Source organism: Schistocerca piceifrons, chromosome 2 (genome assembly GCF_021461385.2).
Source record: "Schistocerca piceifrons isolate TAMUIC-IGC-003096 chromosome 2, iqSchPice1.1, whole genome shotgun sequence".
NCBI lineage: Eukaryota > Metazoa > Arthropoda > Insecta > Orthoptera > Acrididae > Schistocerca > Schistocerca piceifrons.
Window position 1 is genome coordinate 94,919,705 of NC_060139.1, and position 25,615 is coordinate 94,945,319.

Consider the following 25,615-nt stretch of genomic DNA (forward strand, 5'->3'; position numbering starts at 1 on the left):
TTTCCACGAACGAAGCTCAATACCGTCATGTGGTTGATTGGTCATTTCGTACATTTTGTCATCAGTTGTCATGAAGAGGATAGACACCTAGCGTTTCGGCAGTACATGCTTACTGCTTACTGGCAGCGCTTGCGATTGCCAGGCCTCCGAGATGATTTTGCCAATATGCTTAGCCTGACATTTGAAAGAGAGGGTGTTGGCTAAGGTCACCTGTGTGAGCCATTTTCTTTTATACTGTTTCTGGATTTGCCGCCTTTATGTATGTTTCTTCTCTAAACTAAAAAAAAAAAAAAAAAAAAAAAAAAAAGGGGTATGATTCCTGCTTTGGGTGCAAGAGGTCCCGGGTTCAAATCCCGGACAGGCCCTACTTTTCACTTTCGCGACAACCCAGCACTACGATAAACTTGCGAGTCTCTGAAAGTAAGCCATGCAGCAGGACAAACTGCATGTCGGGCCACCGGCCCATGAGACTCTCAGGTGCGTCTTATGGAAAGTAATCTACGTGGCAGGATTAAGCCGTCTTCGCTTACTTATATCTATACGTAAAGACTGGCACGTACAACGATTCCATTCGTTCCCCAGGAACTAGTACATCGCTAGCAAGTTTGTTAAATGCATGCGCATGCAGCACCCAAAACGGTGAGATGTCTTTCCTGCGGGGAGGAACAGCTGAGGTCGTCTTCTCGCAGTTGAGCCCCTTACGTCCCGTTATTAATCCTAGTAGCAAAAGCATAAGCATTTGGAGCGTTCCCCATTCACGTGTGGACTGCTATTAACATTTTGCATTTCATGATCCTAGTTAAATTTCTGCATATACAATTCCAACCACCGGCATGTACACATTTCTAGAAACGATCGTAAAACACAGCGTCAGGTTCCACCGAGACTCGAACTCGGATCGCTGGATTCAAAGTCCAGAGTGCTAACCATTACACCATGGAACTGGATGCCTTTGGCGATCTTAAATTCAGTAGTATCATGTAATGCAGCCGATAAGATGCGATGTTATTACATGTAGAGTCCTCAGGAAGTGTTTGCGTGGCAAATGAAGCAACCAAGTAGGCAGGAAGTGGAAGGAGCACCTTCGAATGTAGCGAGAATTCTTGCCAGTATTCGTACATGAAGTGATGTCGAAGGATCAGGTAATCAAAATCGCGAAACAGCCACTTTCGTATGGTGGATGCTTTGTGCTGGAAGCAGCCTAGCTATGAAAACAGCTATGGACACAGAGTACTGTCGAAAACTGCGTGCTGACACAGAACGCTACGTAGAGGGCGGATTTTGCGTGACACGATAACATTTGCACTTCACACGGTCGACAAACTGTCACACTACTAAAGCGGCTCTTTCTGCATTCACATACACTGGTGTTCAGCACAGCGCATGTTGTAGGTGTCAGATTAAGAAACCTCTTTGAGAATATGGTCCAGATCGGATTCTGCAACTAGCAAGTGCGGCAAGATCTCAGTAGGTGGCGGGGTGCAGACGTGCGTACTTGTGCGGCATGTTGGTCTAGGGGTATGATTCCTGCTTTGGGTGCAGGAGGTCCCGGGTTCAAATCCCGAACAGGCCCTACTTTTCAATTTCGCGACAACCCAGCACTACGATAAACTTGCGAGTCTCTGAAAGTAAGCCATGCAGCAGGACAAACTGCATGTCGGGCCACCGGCCCATGAGACTCTCAGGTGCGTCTTATGGAAAGCAATCTACGTGGCTGGATTAAGCCGTTTTCGCTTACTTATATCTATACGTAAAGAGTGGCACGTACAACGATTCCATTCGTTCCCCAGGAACTAGTACATCGCATGCAAGTTTGTTATATGCATGCGCATGCAGCACCCAAAACGGTGAGATGTCTTTCCTGCGGGGAGGAACAGCTGAGGTCGTCTTCTCGCAGTTGAACCCCTTACGTCCCGTTATTGATCCTAGTAGCAAAAGCATAAGCATTTGGAGCGTTCCCCATTCACGTGTGGACTGCTATTAACATTTTGCATTTCATGATCCTAGTTACATTTCTGCAGATACAATTCCAACCACCGTCTCGTACACATTTCTAGAAACGATCGCAAAACACAGCGTCAGGTTCCACCGAGACTCGAACTCGGATCGCTGGATTCAAAGTTACCTACGTACTTTACTGGTGCCGCATTCTTGTTATATCCATGTGCTATAACAGGCGTCTACTCTTCATTGAGGAGCTGCAACCGGAGCTGAGTTCCACCTACTCTTCAGCACGGTCAAAATGGCAGGGCTCGTCCGGGATTTGAACCCGGGACCTCCGGCACCCAAAGCAGGAATCATACCCCTTTTTTTTTCTTTTTTTTAACTTAGGCGCCCTAAAGGTCCACGAAAACTTCAGTCCTGGTGTAGAGAAGAAACATACATAATGGCGGCAAATGCAGAAACAGTATAAAAGAAAATGGCTCTCACAGGTGACCTTAGCCAATGCACTCTCTTTCAAATGTCAGGCGAAGCATATGTGCAAAATCATCACGGAGGCCTGGCAATCGCAAGCGCTGCCAGTAAGCAGTAAGCATGTACTGCCGAAACGCTAGGTGTCCATCCTCTTCATGACAACTGATGACAAAATGTACGAAATGACCAATCAACCACATGACGGTATTGAGCTTCGTTCGTGGAAAAAAGGAAGAATCGGGCCGGACGATGATGTCAATAGTATAAGCGGCTTCAGCAGACCTAGTGACAAAAGCAAGTTGTTTCCTGAGCCAACGCCAATTAGCAAGGTGCCCACAGCAGGTGAATCGATGTTCAAGGGTATCCAGGAGACCACACCGAGTACAGGTGTCCGTGTCAGAAAGACCAATACGGTGCAGTCGTACATTGGTGGAAACCAAATTATTTATTACCCTATACCACGTGGACGCCACGGCCATAGAGTGGATCGGCAGACTAACATTCTTCCAGACGTTCCTCCAGGACACGGATGGAGACGCCAGTTCTATTGGATTGGGACCGGCCAGCCCCTCCCAGCGGGCAATCAAGCCCTTGGTCGTTGGCACCGGTCGCCGCAAGAAGACTTCACCGAGGTAACTCACCGCAATGTAAAATTCCCGAATGTGTTTCAACTTAAAATTTAGGCGTCCGACATCGACAGGTGGAGCAAGGCTCGCCGGACGCACAACAGTAAAAAGCCTGGATGTAATTGAAGTCACTTCTTGCGTAACAATTAGAGTCGTTCGGCGGACGTACAAAGCAGACGCCTTGCGAGTAATGTCAGAGAGGCCCAAGCCTCCGGAGATACGCGGTTTCGTCATAACCTCGTAACGTAACTTGAATAGATGGCCCTTCCATATAAACCTGCTAGACAATTGGCGCAACCTTTTCGCCACCATCATGGGGAGTGGGAACAGCTGAGCAACATAATAAGCTTTACATAGAACGTAGGTGTCTAAAATTCTGACTTTTTGCAAAATGGTAGCAGAGCGCTGCTCATGGACCATCAGAGCCCCCTGTATCTTCTCGGTGACAGATTTCCAATTGAGAGCCGCCATTTTTAGAGGACACCGATCAATGATAATCCCGAAGGACGTATGGCGATCGACAAAAGTGGCCCAAGGGACATCAGCTTCGCGAAATTCTCGAATATCAAGGAGCTTACATTTACCCTGATTGAGACGCGCTCCAGAGACACGACAGTATCCATCAACTGCCCCTTTCAACAACGGGATATCATCACGTTGACGGAGGAGAACAACGACATCATCCGCATATGCCTTAATAGAGAGCTTCCCACCAGAGAGGGACATACTCTGAAGCTTGAGAGCAATAGTCCGAAGCAGCGGTTCCAGGGACAATACGAATAAAGACATAGAGAGCGGACTACCCTGAGGCACCCCGCGGCGGATAGCAATGGGCGGCGTCAGCTGCCCATTGACTAACACCCGAGCTGTTATTCCCCTATACAAATTGCCAAGAACACCACGTGATGAAGCGTTAAAACCTATTGTACCTAAAACACGATCTAAAAACACATGACTGACGTGATCAAAAGCCTTATAAAAATCAAGGAAGGCAAAGGCACAATGTACGTTTGTAACCGCCGCAACCGAGACAACATCCCGATAATCGGCTACTGGTGTCAGAATAGATCGATCATGAAAACAACATTGATGTGCACCAATCACACCCCGAAGCAGGGAAGATAATCGGCTATTGAGCGCTCTAGCAGCTGTCTTGTAGTCAAAGTTCAGCAATGTGAGCGGACGAAGATTGGCAGCAGATAAACGACCAGAGGACTTTGGAATTAAAACAATTTTACCTATTTTAAAATCGGCAGGCACATCCATCCCCCTGACAATCTCATTTAAAATCTGCGTAAAAATGCCACCCAAAAGAGGCCAAAAACGGAGGTAAAATTCTTTAGGCAGGCCGTCTGGACCCGGCGATTTACTGGACGGAGAGCGAGCAATAAAATCGAAAACATCATCTACCTGGAATTCCCGGAGAAATTCGCCGTTCGCGTCAGGCGTGATCGTCGCAGCTAGATCCCCAAGGACATCATCCGAAAGAGACTCACCAGAATCATCGGCAGAATAGAGACTGGCGTAATACTGATGGAGAGCACGAACCATTTCCTCCTGTGCAATAAGCTGCCGTCCATCATCCACCGTAAGAGAAGAGATGAAGGAGCGACGACGACGAGTCTGATGCCGTAGCAGGTGGTACAAGGATGTCAGTTCACCTTCAACAAGAGAGTGAGGTTTCGACTTAACTCGCAGACCATCCATCTGTCGTCGTTTAAGGCTCAAGAGCTTGGCTTTAATACGACGAACATCATGGATCCGCAGAGGAGAGGTACCCGCCGCGTCATATAGTTCACGCAGGACAGAGTAGTAAAATGCATACGTGTTCTTAAAATCACGCGCCCTTGCAGCACAGTAAAAAATCAAAGTCTGACGAATCTTGGGCTTGGCAAGCGCAGTCCACCAAACCAGCAAAGAGGGGTAACGCGGAACAGAGCGAAGACATCGCTCCCACACCGCACTTATAACATCATCTATAGCACTGTCGGCAAGGTGGGAAACATTTAACATCCATTGGGAACGATAAAGTTTTGCAGGTTGGTGACTAAGATTTACAGTTGCAGTAAAAGCACAATGGTCAGAAAAACTAGTAGGAATAACATCGACAGAAAGAATTTTATCACACAAAAAATCAGATAAATAGAATCTGTCGAGTCTACTGCATGAGGACGCGGTAAAAAAACGTATATTTCACCAGGGTTGGATATTTGTGTTCCCAAACATCACGCAGATGCATCGTACGAACTAAGTCATGTAAATCACGGCAATAATTAAAATTGGGGGACTGGTCATCAGGGCGTAAAACACAATTAAAATCGCCTCCGAGCAGGAGACTCCGAGGACTCTGGCGCAAAAGATAAATAAGCTCTTCTCTATAAAAGCGCGATCGAGCCACAGTGTGACCCGAACCAGAGGGGGCATACAAAACAACGAGGCGGAGATCAAAAAGACGACAACCAATCCCACGGCCAGAGTCAAGGAATTCAATGTCAGTAATAGGAATGCCCTCTCGAAAGAAAAGAGCAGTTCCTGTTGAATATTCCGGCGCGACATTAAAAACAGTTTGAAATCCAGGTAGAGAGAGATCAGAAAACAACACTTCCTGCAAAAACACTACGTCCGCACAGGCGTCGTAAATAAACTGCCGCAAAGAGGCAATGCGAACGTCGGACTCAATACGGTTAACATTTAAGGTAAGAAAGGTGTATGCTTGAACCATAGAGAGAATAGCGAGAAAAGAAACCACCTACACCGACGCACCAGCGTCACAGTCCATAGCAGGGGAGACGGAGGCATCCGAGGGAGGGGGACTGCTACCCCGTTCCGCGGATCCCTTACGCTTCGGTTTTTTACGAACAGCATTAACGTTCGGCTGAACGCGTAACTTGCGTCGGCTGACGGGCAAGGAAGCTTCAGCCGCCGGTGACGTAGGAGGGTCAAGTTCTGTGTCCGACACCACCCGCGCCGGTCCACATGCGGGATCCGGGGTCGCGGGGGAAACATCCGACAAAACGGAATGGTCAACACCTACACTAGCTTCCGGCAAACATGGATTGCACGGAGGCGAAACGTGAACAGGAAGGTCCGAGGCCGCAAAGTTGGAAGGAAGCGGAGCAGCTCCGCTGGCAGAGGTATGGGGCAGCGAAGCAGGAAGTTGTCGCGGCACCACTTGTTGTGACAGCGAAGTCGGTTCGGATGACGGCGCCAACAGGCCCGACCGACGACCCGACTCGAGAGAAGCTGCGTCGGAGGCCGGAGGGGCGCCAGCAGCCGCCACCGGAACCGCTACCTCAGGAGGGCAGGGAGCATCTACAGTACACGGTGGCTCCGAGGATGCCGGTCGCTCCGACTGGGGCATCTCAGGGAGATCCTCATCCGTACTATTTCCATCGTGTGGGCGACGCCTCTTATTATTCAAAAGTGGCACACCCACCTGAGGGACAGACGGAACAACATCAGATTTAGCACGCAAAGGAGGAAATTCTGTGTCAGGGGTGCGCAAAACCTGTGGCGGGGCGCTACTACCACTGGACTGTGCTACACCAAGAGCAGAACCACCTGCAACGAGGTCAGCGACCGTTAACTTGCGACGCTGTTCGAGAGAATTTTTTAAAACAAAAACCCTCCGCGGACAGTCAGTACGCACGTGACCACTTTCATTGCACAAAAAACAGGTGCTAACCTGACCACTATATGTTACATGGACACGATATCCACCGATCTGCAGGTGAGATGGAATATTCTGCTTAACGTGCATTTCGACTGAACGAATACCACTGTAACATTGCAGGCGATGCCGAAAGAGAACTTGATGACCATATTTAGAAAGAATTTTATCAACCTGAAGTGGGTCCATGAACTTAACAAAGAAAACATACAGTTCGGTATCAAAATAAGCAGTGTGCACCTGATCCGAATGAACACCAAAGGTATCTACCAACCAATCATGAATCTCAAGGGAACTAGGTTGCACATTGCGGGTTGACTTGTCGAAAGTAAATCTAACTGTAGCCTGACGAGGAATAACCTGGGACGACATTTTCAAAATATGCGGTCGAAACCGCTACACACAACACACTGAAATAAGGACAGAAAGTAACACAAGGTACGAAACAACGGCGGAGAAACACTCACAGAAGTTGCAACACAACACGTAAACTAAAACGATAGTCCACTATACGTAACGCTACGACGGAGCGGAAGACTAGGCACGTCCACACTGCACGGCGTCTAAAACGGAACTGAAGTCCAGAGTGCTAACCATTACACCATGGAACCGGATGCCTGTGGCGCTCCTTAATTCAGTAGTATCATGTAATTAAGCCGATAAGATGCGATGTTATTACATGTAGGGTCCTCAGGAAGTGTTTGCGTGGCAAATGAAGCAACCAAGTAGGCTGGAAGTGGAAGGAGCACCTTCGAATGTAGCGAGAATTCTTGCCAGTATTCGTACATGAAGTGATGTCGAAGGATCAGGTAATCAAAATCGCGAAACAGTCACTTTCGTATGGTGGATGCTTTGTGCTGGAAGCAGCCTAGCTATGAAAACAGCTATGGACACAGAGTACTGTCGAAAACTGCGTGCTGACACAGAACGCTACGTAGTGGGCGGATTGTGCGTGACACGATAACATTTGCACTTCACACGGTCGAAATACTGTCACACAACTCAAGCGGCTCTTTCAGCATTCACATACACTGGTGTTCAGCACAGCGCATGTTGTAGGTGTCAGATTAAGAAACCTCTTTGAGAATATGGTCCAGATCGGATGCTGCAACTAGCAAGTGCGGCAAGATCTCAGTAGATGGCGGGGTGCAGACCTGCTTACTTGTGCGGCCTGTTGGTCTAGGGGTACGGCATTGCCGCATTAATTAAGTGTTATGGCTTCCCGGTTGTTTCCGCGGAAGTGTACTCTCAGTTTTAAGTTTAACAAGGCTACCAGGAATGTTCAACCAACTTCGTTGGAAATTCACGAATGGATTGTGGATACGATTGGCATTACATCGGACCAGGTACATACGGCGTATTTTGACACAGAACTTTACTGGTTTTTTGTGAAATTGTTGAACCCGGTTTTGCTAGATAAGATTTTACTTAAACATGGTGAGCAAGTGTCGTTCCGTCATAGAGATGGTTCTGTCAGCTGTGTTACTGTTTCAAATGCGGAAATTACGTATACCACAGTTCGGGTTTATAATTTACCCCCTGAAGTTGAAAACAGTTATCTCAAGGAAGCTTTGCTTGGTTATGGTACCGTTCGGTCCATTCGAAATGAACGTTGGTCTGCACAACATAAGCTGCAATGTTATAATGGTATCAGATCGGTTGAAATGCATATTAAGTCGAATATACCGTCCCATCTGGTTGTATGTGGTTATCGTGTTCATCTTACTTATGAGGGGCAAGTTGGTACGTGTTTTCTATGTAATGAAAACGGTCATGTTCGTGTTAATTGCCCTAAGCGGGTGTTTGTGCTTAAAAATGGGCTAGCACAACGCCGCAAATTAACGGTTGCCGATCTTGTGCCAGCAGCTTCCTCCACTGTCTCCTGTCAGCCTCCTGCAGTAGATTCTTCACAACGGGTGACACCTTCCTCTGATGCAGGTTTTCCCCCGTTACCCACTCGCCCAGATGTATCGGCTGCTTCTACACCGATCCCGTCTGTTTCCAATAACAAACGCCGTCGTGCTAGTGATACCGGTAGCACTGATGACGGAGCTGCTGTTTCGCAGCCGGTTTGCGAATCTGACGAGAGAATTCCGGAATCTCCCATGCTTGTTTCGGATTCTGTTCCCACTGTGTCTCCTGCTTTGCCTGGTGACGTCAAACATGCTGTCACGCCGTCGGCGCAAGAGCCCCAACATTCGGTCGAGGTGGTGTTGACATCCCCCCCCCGACACATGCATCACAACATGTTGACGACACTTCGGTGCAGACAGCTGTTTGTCGGAAAATCGCTTCTAGAACTGCGCGCTCCGCTTCAGCGGATTCCACACCTATCTCTCCACCTCCTACACTTCCAATACCTACACCTTCTGATGCCGGTGCCGATGTTCCTGATGCAGTTTTCCCCTTGCTTGCTCCTTCTTCTGATTCCTCTCGTCCTGCTAATCCTTCGGATGCCTTGGTTGACGTGCCTGATCTCGAACCCCCCACTCCACCTGCTCTTGAATCTGGTGTGCATCAGATACGCCGTCGGGTGAAAGTGCCCCCCAATCTTCACGCGGTGCGGAAAAAACACAAGCATGCAAAGGATGACTCTGATTCCGTTGATTCCGGGCAATCACCCTCTGCCATGTCTGATGTTGATGATCTGGATGTAGTTGCTTCTAATGTGGTGTAATTAGGGTTCATTTTCCCTTTTTTGGTTGATGTTGCAGGCGTACACGTTTATTACCTTAAATATAAATAGCATTCAATCTGCTCTGAAGTTAGCGTCTCTGCAGCAGTTCATTTATGACTCTGCAGCTGATGTTGTTTTCCTGCAGGAAGTCTCCATTGCACACCTGTTTGTTCCTGGCTTTCGCACTATTATAAATTTTGCGCCTGAGTTTTCCACAGGTACTGCCTTACTAATTCGTGACGGTATCCCCGTTACCGAAATTGAGCTCTTAGACTCGGGAAGGGGTATTGGTTGTCGGTTATTTGACACAATCTTGGTTAATATTTACGCCCCCTCTGGTTCCAGCAAACGGCAGGAAAGGTCTCGTTTTTATAAAGAGGATCTGATTTATCTTTTACGCAAAAATCCTGCGACTTTGATATTGGGGGGTGATTTTAATTGTGTATTACAAGCTAAGGACCAATCCCCTCATTTTAATTATTGTTTCGAGCTACATTCTCTTGTACGTCAACTACGACTACGCGATGCGTGGGAGGTTAAACACCCCACTTTAGTTAAATTTACATTTTTTACTGCTACGTCAAGTAGTCGACTGGACCGATTGTATATTTCTGATCCCCTTAGTGTTTCTGTTTTAAATGTAGATGTTATTCCAGCCAGTTTTACGGATCATTGTGCCCTTGCGGTTATAATTAATTTGGGGCGTCAGCCTCTTAAACTTTATCGGCCGCTGTGGAAATTAAATGTCTCCTTGCTCGATGACCCTGACATCGAACCTCTAATACAGACGGCGTGGGACTTGTGTTTACGTTCTCTGCGATACTATCCGTCTAAGCTTCACTGGTGGATCCACTGTGCGAAGCCAAAACTACGTCGCACTTTAATGCCCTACAGTTATAATAGAGCGCGAGATCTGAAACTGACTTTTGAGTATTATTATTCGGTGCTTCGCGAACTTTATGATACTTCTCGAATGACATGTGCCCACCTTTCTGAGTTTCGGAAAATTAAAGCCAAGCTCCTTAGTATTAAACGGCTTCAGATGGAAGGATTGAAGATTAAATCTAAACCGCCGTCCACCTTAGCACATGAAATGACTTCCATGTACCATCTGTTTCGTCACCACAAGAACCGTCGACGTGTATTGATTGACGGCCTAATGGCAGCTGATGGTCGCCGGCTTACCTTACAGAATCAAATAACCCATGAACTTACCTGCTACTATGAGACCTTATATGCTGTGGCTGATTCTGATCCGCTTGATGTTGACGAGATTTTAACTGCTATCCCATCAGTTTTAACAGAGGACCATAATATGGAATTTTTAGCTCCTTTTACTGCAGACGAAATTTCAGCTTTCATTGCTTGTTCACCATCTCACAAATCTCCTGGTCCGGATGGCCTTCCTAAGGAGTTTTTTGTTCGCTTTTGGACTATTATAGGGCCTGTTTTTACGGATATTGTAAATGAAATCTTGAATGGTGGCACAATTCCAGCCGATTTCAAGAGAGGTACGGTTGTCCTGATACCAAAATCTGCTGGTTTGAAGACAGCTAGTGACTTTCGTCCTTTAACCCTTTTAAAATTTGATTATAAGACGGCTGCTAGTGCTGTTAATGCACGTCTATCCCTCTTGCTTACACCTGTGATAACTCCTTGTCAAAGCTGCTTTCCAGGGCGCTCCATATTGACTCCTCTGGCGGGGTATCGTGATGTCGTGTCGATTGTCGCTGTCACCAATATTTCCTGTGCGCTTTTATTTGTTGATTTTAGTAAGGCTTTTGATCGTGTGTCCCATTCGTTTTTAGAGCTTCTGCTGCGCCGACTCAGTTTTAATGAAAAGGCGCTGCTGGTACTTAAGAATATGACGACTGGTATTTCTGCTAAGATTGACATTAATGGCCAGCTAACGAAGGTCATTGATATTAAATGTGGCGTCCCGCAAGGTAGCCCTTTATCCATGACCCTTTATGCTCTCTCCCTTCAACCACTCCTCTCTCGTCTCAAAGGAAATCATCATAAAGCCATTCTTGGCATCAAATTAATTATACCCTTGTTAATTAATAATCTTCGTCTACCTAAACGCTCATAAATAATATTAGATAAACAAAATAAACCAGAAGAACACAAACCATGACCAACCATTAAAGAAAGAGAACCTATACAACCTCATCAATTCATAGTTATTAATCCCCCAATAACCATTCTTATATGAGCAACAGAAGAATAAGCAATTAAAGACTTTAAATCAACCTGACGAAAACAAATAAATCTAACAACAACCCCACCAGATAAACCTAAAGACAATCAAAAATAATTAAACTTGAAACCCAAATAAGAAATAACCTTTATAACATGGAAAATACCATAACCACCTAACTTTAATAAAACACCAGCAAGAATCATTCTACCTGAAATAGGGGCCTCAACATGGGCCTTAGGAAGCCACAAATGAACCAAAAATATTGGCATCTTAACTAAAAAAGCAAGAATTATAAAAACATAAAATATAAAATAATAAGAACCAAAATCAACCAATAAAGGAAAGTATAAAGTATTAGAAAAATCATAAACCCTAAATAACACTAATAATAAAGGCAATCTAGCAACCAGAGTATAAAAAATTAAATAAACACCAGCCTGCAACCGTTCAGGTTGATAGCCTCAACCCAAAATCAAAAGTAAAGTAGGAACCAATCTAGCCTCAAAAAAAATATAAAAAGAAAGAAGACTCAATCTAGCAAATGAACAATAAAACATAATCATTACAATTAAAACTATAAAAACAAAAAAATTAGAATGATAAGAACTTAAATAAACTGAACCTCTAGCAGTAATTATTAAAGAACAAATTCAAAAACTAAGCAGAATCAAACTAAAAGAAAAATAATCAATACCAAAATAATATCTAATCATATTTAAATCTGCATATGAATAAACACAAATCATAAAAACAAAACTAGACAGAAACATTAAAGAATGAACCAACCATCAACAATTATTAACTAAACAAAGAGGGATCAAAAAAATAGTTATAAATAAATACTTTAACATAAAGATAAACCAAAAGAATTAAAAAAATCATTACCATGAGAATGAATTATTGAAACTAAAATAGAAAGACCTAAAGCACCTTCACAAACAGAAAAAACCAAAAAAATAACAGGAAAAAAATAATCATAATCAAACTCAATAAGAAAAACAATAACCAACATAACTAAAGAAAGAACAATATATTCTAATCTCAAAAGAACCATTAATAAATGCTTACGTTTAGAAGAAAAAACATAAACACCAGCAAAATAAATCAATAAAGAAGTAAAGACAGAGAAATAAACATTAGTTTTAATAGTTTAAAAAAAACGCCGGTCTTGTAAACCGGAAATAAGTCTGGCCCCGCTTTTAAAACTTCAGAGGTGGAAAGCTATCCATCATCGGTCCCCAAAACCGATATTTTAAAGAAACTAACCCCTGAAATGATCAAAATAATAATTATATCACTATCAAATGTAATAAATATTAATTTTATTAAATTAAGACACCCAATATCAATAATGCTTTTCATTATCCTACAAACTTTTCTAGTTGGACTAATAACAGGAACAATAAGGGAAAGATATTGGTTATCATATATTTTATTTTTAACATTTCTTGGTGGTATATTAGTCCTATTTATTTATATTACGAGAATTGCATCAAACAAAATATTTCAACCTAAATCAATTACAATAATTATTACCTTAACAATATGAATATTTATCATATCAACATTAATTATTTTAGATATAACAATATTTATAGACTTTTTCAAAAATACTGAAACTTTAAATATTGATAATTCAATCAATTATCAAGAAATAACAATATCTTTAGAAAAACTAATTAATAGACCAACATTCATTATTACAATAATAATAATAATTTATTTATTTTTAGCACTATTAGCAGTTGTTAAAATCACCAACATTAACCAGGGGCCTATTCGTAAAATAAGATAATTTACTAATGAATAAACCCTTACGATTGAGACATCCTTTAATTAAAATCATTAATAACTCTTTAGTTGATTTACCCACACCAACAAATATTTCATTTTGATGGAATTTTGGGTCCCTACTAGGGTTATGTTTGGTAATTCAAATTGTAACTGGACTATTTTTAGCTATACATTATACATCAAATATTGAAATAGCATTTAGTAGTGTAGTTCACATCTGCCGAGACGTAAATAATGGATGAATTATTCGAACCTTACATGCAAAAGGAGCTTCTATATTTTTTATTTGTATTTATTTACATGTCGGACGAGGAATTTACTACGGATCTTATATATACATACACACCTGAATAATTGGTACAGTAATCCTATTTTTAGTTATAGCAACTGCATTTACAGGATACGTTTTACCTTGAGGTCAAATATCATTCTGAGGTGCAACAGTAATTACTAATTTATTATCAGCAATCCCATACTTAGGAACAGATTTAGTTCAATGAGTATGAGGAGGGTTTGCTGTTGATAATGCAACATTAAATCGATTCTTTACATTTCATTTTGTACTACCATTTATTATTGCTGCAATAGCAGCAATTCATTTATTTTTCCTCCACCAAACAGGGTCTAATAACCCCTTAGGGCTAAATGGAGATATTGAAAAAATCCCATTTCACCCATACTTTACTTTCAAGGACTCTATTACATTTGTATTAATGACATCATTATTAATTATACTGTGCTTGATTAATCCTTACCTCCTAGCAGATCCAGATAATTTTGTACCTGCCAACCCATTAGTAACTCCCGTCCATATTCAACCAGAATGGTACTTCTTATTTGCATACCCAATTCTACGGTCAATCCCTAATAAACTCGGAGGTGTTATTGCATTATTCTTATCAATTAGAATCTTAATAATTTTACCATTTTATAATAAAACACCATTCTGAGGTATTCAATTCTATCCTATCAACCAGATTTTATTCTGAATTATAGTAGTTGTTGTATGCTTATTAACATGAATTGGAAAACGGCCTGTTGAAGAACCTTACATTATAACAGGACAAATCTTAACAATTATTTACTTTACATACTTCTTAATTAATGTGCATGTTGCAAACGCATGAGATAAACTAATTAAGGAATAATAAGTTAATTAGCTTAGGAAAAGCATATGTTTTGAAAACATAAAACTAGAAGTTTAACTCTTCTATTAACGTTTCTTAAAAAATTTCACTAAATAAATGAAATAAATAAAATCTTTAAACCAACAAAGAAAATAAAAAAATTTAAAGATAATGGCAAAAAACTTTTTCAAGCTAAGTACATTAACTTATCGTAACGAAAACGTGGTAATGTGCCACGAACTCAAATAAAACCAAAGGACATAACAGCAAGCTTAATAAAAAATATAAAAGAATAAAAATCACCACCTAAAAAAATTAAAGCTAATAACATTCTCATAAAAACAATTCTAGTATACTCAGCTAAAAAAATTAAAGTAAAACCTCCTGCACCATATTCAATATTAAAACCTGAAACTAACTCAGATTCACCCTCGGCAAAGTCAAAAGGAGTACGGTTAGTTTCAGCTAAACAAGAAGCAAAACAAGCTAAAGCTATAGGAAAAGAAATAATAATAAATCAACAATAAAGCTGATAATTTATAAAATCAAACATGTTAAAACTACCAATTAAAATAATTAAAGATAATAAAATTAAAGCCAAACTAACTTCATATGAAATTGTTTGAGCAACAGAACGAGGAGAACCTAGTAAAGAATAATTTGAATTAGAAGACCAACCAGCAATTATAACAGTATAAACACCTAATCTAGTACAGCATAAAAAAAACAAAAACCCATAAGAAAAAGAACATATATAAGTTAAGTAGGGGAAAATCACTCAAACAGCCAAGGAAATTATTAAATTAAAAACAGGAGAAAAGTAATAAAGTAAATAATTAAATATAATAGGAATTGGCTGCTCCTTACAAATTAACTTGATAGCATCACTAAAGGGTTGAGGAATTCCAACAAAACCTACTTTATTTGGACCCTTTCGAATTTGAATATAACCTAAAACCTTACGCTCTAATAAAGTTAAAAAAGCAACACTAATTAAAACACAAATAACTAATAGAAGAAAATTCAAAATAAACATAAATAAATCATAAAGTATCAATACTATTTGTAGAAAAAATCTACATAAATGAATTCTAAATTCAACACATTAATCTGTCAAAATAGTAATTTAATTAGTATTAATCAATAAAATAAAAAATATTTCAACCATATGGTCCTTTCATACTAATATGAATTAATAATCTTAGGATAGAAACCGACCTGGCTCACGCCGGTCTGAACTCAGATCATGTAAGAATTTAAAGGTCAAACAGACCTAATTACCGGGCTACTGCACCCAAAATTTTTCTTAATCCAACATCGAGGTCGCAATCTGCTTTGTCGATATGAGCTCTCAAAAACAATTATGCTGTTATCCCTAAGGTAACTTAATCTCATGATCATAAATTATGGATCAAAACAACAAACATAAATAAATGATTTAATGATGAAGAGTTTATTTATTCTTCATGTCACCCCAACAAAACATTATCATTAAATATAGAAAGACAAACAAGAAACTATATAAAAATAAAATGTTAAGCTCTATAGGGTCTTCTCGTCCTAAAGAAAAATTTAAGCCTTTTGACTCAAAAGTTAAATTCAAAAATTTATTAAGAGACAGTTGATTTCTCGTCAAGCCATTCATTCCAGCCACTAATTAAGAGACTAATGATTATGCTACCTTTGCACGGTCAAAATACCGCGGCTCTTTAAAAATCTGCTCAGTGAGCAGGCCAGACCTCAAAGTATTTTCTAGAGGGCATGTTTTTGATAAACAGGTGGAAATCAATTTTGCCTAGTTCCTTATAATAAATTAACAAGGTAAAAATTATATACAAATAAATATACCAATTCTATCATTATAAAAAAATTTCAAAATTGAATTTATAATCTTAATAAAAAGCCTAAAATAATTATAAAATCAAATATAAAAATAATGAACTAAAACGTAATCTTAGAGATAGCTGGTTTAAAGCTTACTATTATATTTTATAAAACAAATTACAGGTTATTAACTTCAAAGCTTATCCCTTAAAGAATAGATAAATTAATATTTATACCTAAAAAATTAAATAAAAACAATTAACTTCAAAAAATTAAATTTTTTCTTAAGAAACTAGATATCTTGGGAAACGATTAACATCTCATTTCTATAAATAATTTAATAATAATTATGATACATTAACTATAAATTATTTATAAATCAACCCAAATCGAGACAAGTAAAGTAAATACTAAAATTTTGATAAACCCTGATACAAAAGGTACAATAAATAAAATCTACTTTTAAAAAATTTAAAATAATATTTCATAAAGCAATTACATTACCAATAAACTATAATACAAAAAATCAATTCTACAAAATATACTAAGACAAAATTCGACAAAATTATTTTTATTTAATAATTAAATAAACAAAAAATAAATATAATAAAATAAATAATCAAGATATCCTGATTTGCACAGAAAAATTTTCAGTGTAAATGAAACACTTTACTAATAAGTTATATCTTGAAACTCTTCCTAGATACACTTTCCAGTACATCTACTATGTTACGACTTATCTCATCTAAATTGAAGCTAAATTAAAATAATAAAATAGAATAATCAATAATGAGAGCGACGGGCGATGTGTACACACCTCAGAGCCAATATCAGTTAAATTAAATAAATTAAATTACTATCAAATCCACCTTCATTAATAGTATTTCACCATCAAATCCGTTATAAACAAAAATCTATTGTAACCCACCTCCTCTTAATTATAAGCTGCACCTTGACCTGAAATATTTTATAATTATAAATCTTGAGAATTATAACTTTAAAAAGATTCTCTGATAATGGAGATATACAAACAAATAAATTAAGTAGAGTAAATCGTGTATTATCAATCATGGGGTAGGTTCCTCTGAATGGAATGAGATACCGCCAAATTCTTTGGGTTTAAAGACCTTAACTAATAGTACCCTGGTAAATATAATTAACATTTAAAATAATAGGGTATCTAATCCTAGTTTATTATTCAAATTTCACAGATTCATAAAAAGAGCTATAAATAAATTTTAACATTTCACCTTACAAATTTATATTTTAACCCTAAAATATAAATAACTGTTTTAACCAATAATATTCACTTGTATCAATCGTATTAACCGCGGCTGCTGGCACAAATTATGCTGATACTAAATCAATTGCTAAATCCAAAATCACTTGATAATTAAATCAAATTACTGCAAAATGGAACATTTAGTTTAACAAAACTTACATATAATACAAAGAAAAAGTGAATAAATAAGCAAGAACAAAACTTTTGGAAACAAAATAAGAAATTTAAAAATTTATAAAAATAAGAAAAAATAAAAGATTCAAATATTTAAAGAAAAAAAAGAAAAGAAATGACAAAAAAAAAGAAACGCACCCTAGAATGACCACAACAACTTCTCTATTATATATAAATAAAGATTAATATGGAACATGTATACCAATAAATGTATTATATTCTTTCTTATTTAATCTTTCTTTTCACTAATAATAAAGAAAGATTAAATAATATAATAAATATATTTAATATAATTATGTAAATTAATGTAATATGGTATTAATATAAAATTAACTTTATATTAAGTTAACTTAAATATTAATTAGTTAAATAATCTAATTATAGATAATATATTAAATTACATTATTATAATTAATATAATTATTTATATTAATATAAAATTTTATATTTAATAATATTCATTATATTTATTATATCCAATTATAATAATATTTAATATTAATTTACATATTATTATATAATTTATAATATAATTTCCTATTTTAAGCTAAAAACATAAGTAGTTATGATCCTAGGTAAATAAATGTATTAAAATAATCATTTAATAATTATAAAATAACATTATAGGTATTTAAATTTAATTAAATGTAATATATTAATATAAATTATTTATTATATTTAATATATATTCAGATTATCCTAACCGAGATAAATTAATTAGAAATAACCAAAATAATACATAAACAAATTTATAAAAAAAATGTTTAATTTATATATTAAATATAAATGAAGTGCCTGATTAAAGGTTTACCTTGATAGGGTAAATCAAATAAATATAATTACCTTCATTAAAAATTACATAAGACAGAATTAAACTACCTCCTTTAGTATCAAAACTAACGTGCATCATACACCTTAATGTAAAAAGGTAAGTTAAACAAGCTAATAGGTTCATACCCCATTTATAGAGGTATCAATCCTCTCCTTTTTAATGACCAACAACTCTACAAAACTTCTCTTCCTATCAACATTAATGATAGGAACGATCCTGTCCATTTCATCAAACTCCTGATTTGGAGTTTGAATAGGACTTGAGATCAACTTACTTTCATTTATTCCGCTCCTAACAAGAAATAAAAATATAATAATAAATGAATCATCAATTAAATATTTTATTGTCCAAGCAATAGCATCGACAATACTATTATTTTCAATTTTGCTGATTCAAATAAAGTATCTAATAGGATGAGAAACAGAATTTATTCCATCAATAATAATTAGATCTAGATTATTATTAAAGATCGGGGCTGCACCCTTTCATTTCTGATTTCCAGAAGTAATAGGAGCTTCAAGATGAAATAACTGTTTAACACTAATAACATGGCAAAAAATTGCCCCAATAATAGTATTATCTTATTGTATTCAACTAAGAACTTTCATTTGAACAATAATTATTCTAAGAATTATTATTGGGGCAATAGGTGGTTTAAATCAAACATCGCTATGACAACTTCTAGCATATTCCTCAATTAGACATTTAGGGTGAATAATTAGATCCCTAACAGTTAGAGATAACATTTGAGAACTATACTTTATTATTTATTCACTATTAAGATTAATTATGGTCCTATTATTTAAGCAAATAAATCTATTTTTTATAAATCAGATCTAATCAGCCAGAAATATAAAAACTGAAACTAAATTCATAATATTTTTATCCCTTTTATCCTTAGGTGGTTTACCACCATTTCGTGGATTTCTACCAAAATGAATTGTAATACAATCATTGATGGAAAATAACATAACAACTATTATAACAATTATGGTTGTATTAACTACAATTACACTTTATTATTATATACATATTAGATTCTCAGCCCTAATTATATCATACACAGAAAATTCGTGATCTATAAAAATAAAGTCTCAAAAATCAAGAATTATTCTTCCTATAACAGTAATAATTTCAACAATAGGATTAATCTCAACATCAACCTTAATCTCATTATACTAAGGACTTAAGTTAAACAAACTAATAACCTTCAAAGTTATAATAAAAGAATAATCTTTTAGGCCTTAGTAAAATTTTACACCTCTAGAATTGCAGTCTAGAATCATAATTGAATATAAGACCTAAAGTATGGTAAGAGAGAAACATCTCATAAGTAGATTTACAGTCTACCACCTTAAATTCAGCCATCTTACCGCAAAAATGATTATTCTCAACAAACCATAAGGATATTGGTACTTTATACTTCTTATTTGGAGCGTGAGCAGGAATCATAGGAACATCAATAAGAATACTTATTCGTGCTGAACTTGGTCAACCAGGATCTCTAATTGGAGATGACCAAATTTATAATGTAATTATTACAGCCCACGCATTTGTAATAATTTTTTTTATAGTAATACCTATTATAATTGGTGGATTTGGTAATTGACTCATACCATTAATAATTGGTGCACCAGATATAGCGTTCCCACGAATAAATAATATAAGTTTTTGATTACTACCGCCTTCACTTACCCTTCTTATTACATCTTCTATAGTAGATAATGGTGCTGGTACAGGAAGAACAGTTTACCCTCCTCTTGCAGGAGCTATCGCACATGGGGGGGCATCTGTAGACCTAGCTATTTTTTCACTTCACTTAGCAGGTGTATCATCTATTCTTGGTGCAGTAAACTTCATTACAACAGCAATTAATATACGATCAGAAAGTATAACTCTAGATCAAACACCTTTATTTGTCTGATCTGTAGCTACTACAGCCCTTCTCCTCCTTTTATCGCTTCCAGTATTAGCAGGGGCTATTACTATACTATTAACAGATCGAAATTTAAATACATCATTCTTTGACCCTGCGGGAGGAGGTGACCCAATTTTATATCAACACCTATTGTGATTCTTTGGGCACCCAGAAGTTTACATTTTAATTCTACCGGGATTTGGAATTATTTTTCACATTGTATGTCAAGAAAGAGGAAAAATTGAATCATTTGGAACATTAGGTATAATTTATGCTATATTATCAATTGGACTAATAGGATTTATTGTATGAGCACATCATATATTCACATTAGGAATAGATGTTGCCACACGAGCATAATTTACATCAGCAACAATAATTATTGCTGTACCTACAGGAATCAAGGTATTCAGATGATTAGCTACACTATATGGAACTAAATTCAAATTCAATCCACCATTATTATGAGCTTTAGGATTTATTTTTCTATTTACAATTGGTGGATTAACAGGATTAGTATTAGCAAATTGATCACTTGACATCGTATTACATGATACATATTATGTAGTAGCCCACTTCCATTATGTGTTATCCATAGGAGCAGTATTCGCAATCATAGGAGGTGTTATTCAATGATACCCATTATTTACAGGATTAACTATAAATAATACATGATTAAAAATCCAATTTACAATTATATTTATTGGAGTAAACTTAACATTTTTCCCTCAACACTTCCTAGGACTAGCAGGAATACCACGACGATATTCAGACTATCCAGACGCATATACATCATGAAATGTAGTATCAAGAATCGGGTCCACAATTTCTATTGTAGGAATCATTATATTCATTGTAATTATATGAGAAAGAATGGTTACAAACCGGGCAATCATATTTAGAGCTAATATAAGAAGATCAACAGAATGACTACAAAATAACCCACCTGCGGAACACAGTTACTCAGAGCTACCATTAATTTCTAGATTCTAATATGGCAGATTAGTGCAGTAGATTTAAGCTCTACAAATAAAGGTTTGACCTTTTATTAGAAAAATTAATTAATGGCAACATGATCAAATTTATCCCTTCAAGATGGAGCTTCACCATTAATGGAGCAACTATCATTCTTCCATGATCATACTATGGTCGTAATATTATTAATTACAGTAATTGTAGGCTATGCCCTAAGTTACATATTATTCATTGCCTATACAAACCGAAACATACTTCACGGACATTTAATTGAAACAATCTGAACAGCACTACCAGCAATTACACTAATTTTTATTGCACTACCATCATTACGACTACTATACTTACTTGATGATTCAGTAGACGCAATAATTACAATTAAAACAATTGGACGACAATGATATTGAAGATATGAATATTCAGACTTTATAGATGTAGAATTTGACACTTATATAACACCAGAACAAGACCTAGAAAACGACGGATTTCGACTTCTAGATGTAGATAACCGAACAATTTTACCAATAAATACAGAAGTACGAGTATTAACAAGAGCATCAGATGTTCTACACTCATGAGCAGTGCCTGCATTAGGAGTTAAATTTGACGCAACGCCAGGTCGACTAAACCAAGGAACATTTACAATAAACTGGCCTGGACTATTCGTTGGACAATGCTCAGAAATCTGTGGAGCAAACCACAGATTTATACCAATTGTAATTGAAAGAACTTCAGTAAACTTATTTATCAAGTGATTATCTAAGATAATCTAAGGAGTTAGTTAAAATATATAACATTAGAGTGTCAATCTAAAATAACTAAATAATTAGTACACCTTGAAATACATCAGATGATTGAAAGTAAGTAATGGTCTCTTAAACCAAAAAATAGTAAATTAACGACTACTTCTGATGGGGAATTCAATCCAAATCCCTCAAATATCCCCTCTCATATGATTCTCCCTATTTATTATATTTTCGACTACATTAATTTTATTTAATCAAATAAACTTTTTCTCATTTAAACCAAACCTTATTAAAAGAGCAGAAAAAAGAACAATTGATACAAAGAACTTGAATTGAAAATGATAACAAACTTATTTTCAACATTTGATCCATCAACTAATATCTTCAATTTATCATTAAATTGAACTAGAACATTCCTAGGATTATTATTAATCCCATCAATATTTTGACTTACACCATCACGAATTAATATTATTTGAAATAAACTAAACTTAACCTTACACAATGAATTTAAAACATTGCTAGGACCAAAATCATTTAATGGAACAACATTCATCTTCATTTCAATCTTTATTATAATACTATTTAATAATTTCATAGGATTATTCCCTTACATCTTTACTAGAACAAGACATTTAGCATTAACATTTGCAATCGCTCTACCTATATGATTAAGATTTATATTATTTGGATGAATTAATCATACAAATCACATATTTACACACCTTGTTCCCCAAGGAACACCACCTGCATTAATATCATTTATAGTATTATCTGAAACAATTAGAAATGTCAGTCGACCAGGTACACTAGCAGTACGACTAGCAGCAAATATGATTGCAGGACACTTACTATTAACGTTACTAGGAAATACAGGACCATCTACAGCAATAAACTTCATTTCACTATTAATTATTGGACTAATACTTCTATTAATTCTAGAATCAGCAGTAGCAATAATTCAGGCCTATGTTTTCTCAATTTTAAAAACTTTGTATTCTAGAGAAGTATACTAAACTTATGTTAACAACACACTCAAACCACCCATTCCACTTAGTAGATTACAGACCTTGACCATTAACAGGAGCAATTGGAGCAATAGTTCTCGTATCAGGATTAGCAAAATGATTTCACCTATTTAACATTAACTTATTTATAATCGGATTTGGAATTACACTTCCACCTATAATCCAATGATGACGAGATGTAGTTCGAGAAGGAACATACCAACGACTACATACGGGATTTGTATCAATTGGATTACGATGAGGAATAATTTTATTTATTGCATCAGAAGTACTATTCTTTGTTTCATTTTTCTGAGCATTTTTTAGAAGAAGACTAGCGCCTACTATTGAACTAGGAATATTATGACCCCCAATAGGAATTCAACCTTTCAATCCTATACAAATTCCATTACTTAATACAGCTATTCTTTTAGCGTCAGGAGTAACAGTAACATGAGCACATCATAGTCTAATAGAATCTAATCATACTCAAGCATTACAAGGATTATTCTTCACAGTACTACTAGGACTATACTTCACTATACTTCAAGCATATGAATATTGAGAAGCACCCTTCACCATTGCAGACGCAGTTTATGGATCAACATTCTTTGTTGCAACAGGATTTCATGGTCTACATGTAATTATCGGAACAATTTTCTTATGAACATGTCTACTTCGACATTCAATAAACCAATTCTCACCAAGACACCACTTAGGATTTGAAACAGCAACATGATCCTGACACTTTGTAGACGTAGTATGATTATTCTTATATATTTCTATTTATTGATGAGGTAGATAATTGTTTTTCTAGTATAAATAGTACATTTGACTTCCAATCAAAAAGCTTGATATAAATCAAGAAAAACAATCCTAATTTTATCTACAAGAATTTTTATTAGATTTATTATTCCAATAACTGTTATAATCCTTGCAACAACATTATCAAAAAAATTAATTAATGACCGAGAAAAAAGATCACCATTTGAGTGTGGATTTGACCCAAAAAGATCAGCACGAATACCATTCTCACTTCGATTCTTCTTAATTGCAGTAATTTTCTTAATTTTTGATGTAGAAATCGCATTAATCCTTCCAATTGTAATTATTTTTAAAACTTCAGACATTATAATCTGAACAGTATCAACAATATTTTTTATTATAGTATTATTAGGTGGACTATACCATGAATGAAATCAAGGAGCCTTACAATGAGCAGAATAAAGGGTTGTAGTTAACTATAACATTTGGGTTGCATTCAAAAAGTATTGATATAATCAATCAACCTTAAATAGAATAAGAAGCGAAGTATTGCAGTCAGTTTCGACCTGGAAGGTTGGTAAATACCCTTATTCTTATTAATTGAAGCCAAAAAGAGGCGTATTACTGTTAATAATATAATTGAACTATAAAGTTCCAATTAAGGAAATGTAAAGCCAATATGATAGCTGCTAACGTTTTATATTAGCGGTTAAACTCCATTAACATTTCTAAAATTTATATAGTTTAAATAAAACATTACATTTTCACTGTAAAAATAATATATGTATATTTATAAACACCTAAAAGTAAAAATACTTCCTTAACATCTTCAGTGTCACGCTCTAATTATAAGCTATTTAAGTAAACGAAAAATAATACCACCAAAATAAATATTCAAAAAATAAAAGTTAAAAGATAAATCTTAAAATTAGAATCATATCAACCTTGTATATAACTAATTAAATAAATAAATAGTCTATATAAACCTTGACCACCAAATAATTCATCTCAACCATAATCAAATGACTTTGATGAATAATAACCCAATTTTAAAGGAACATATCTAATAAACTTAGTCGAAATGAAAGGTATAAACCACATAGAACCAGCAAATCTAACAAAAGAAAGCATACTTAAAGAAAATAAATTTTGAGAAAAATCAAAATTAGAAATAAGATAACCCAAATAAGCACCCAAAACAACTACAGTAATAGTTAAAAACTTCAAATAATAAGGCAAGGCATTCACATGAGGAACAGGAAAAATTAACCAAGACAAAAGACTACCACCAAAAACAGCAACAAACAATAAACCAATTATACCAAAAGAAATATAATAACCCTTATCGTCAAAAGAAAATCTAGAATAAAAATTATTATCACCAGATATTGAATAATAAAAAAGACGAAAAGAATAAGAAGCAGTTAAACCAGTAGAAAAGAAATAAAGAAAAAAATCAAACAATTAATTCATCTTAAACAAACCATCTCAAGAATTATATCCTTTGAATAAAAACCTGCTAAAAATGGTATACCACACAAAGATAAACTAGAAACATTAAAACAAACTAAAGTTAAAGG

At 36.3% G+C, this 25,615-nt stretch overlaps 1 non-coding gene across 1 annotated transcript; it reads right to left on the reverse strand.

Annotated features, from left to right (window-relative positions):
* Positions 1-872: 872 nt before the first annotated feature.
* On the reverse strand, positions 873-944 carry Trnaq-uug. The gene has a single exon. It is a non-coding gene; the product is annotated as a tRNA-Gln (tRNA).
* Between the last annotated feature and the right edge of the window lie 24,671 nt (positions 945-25,615).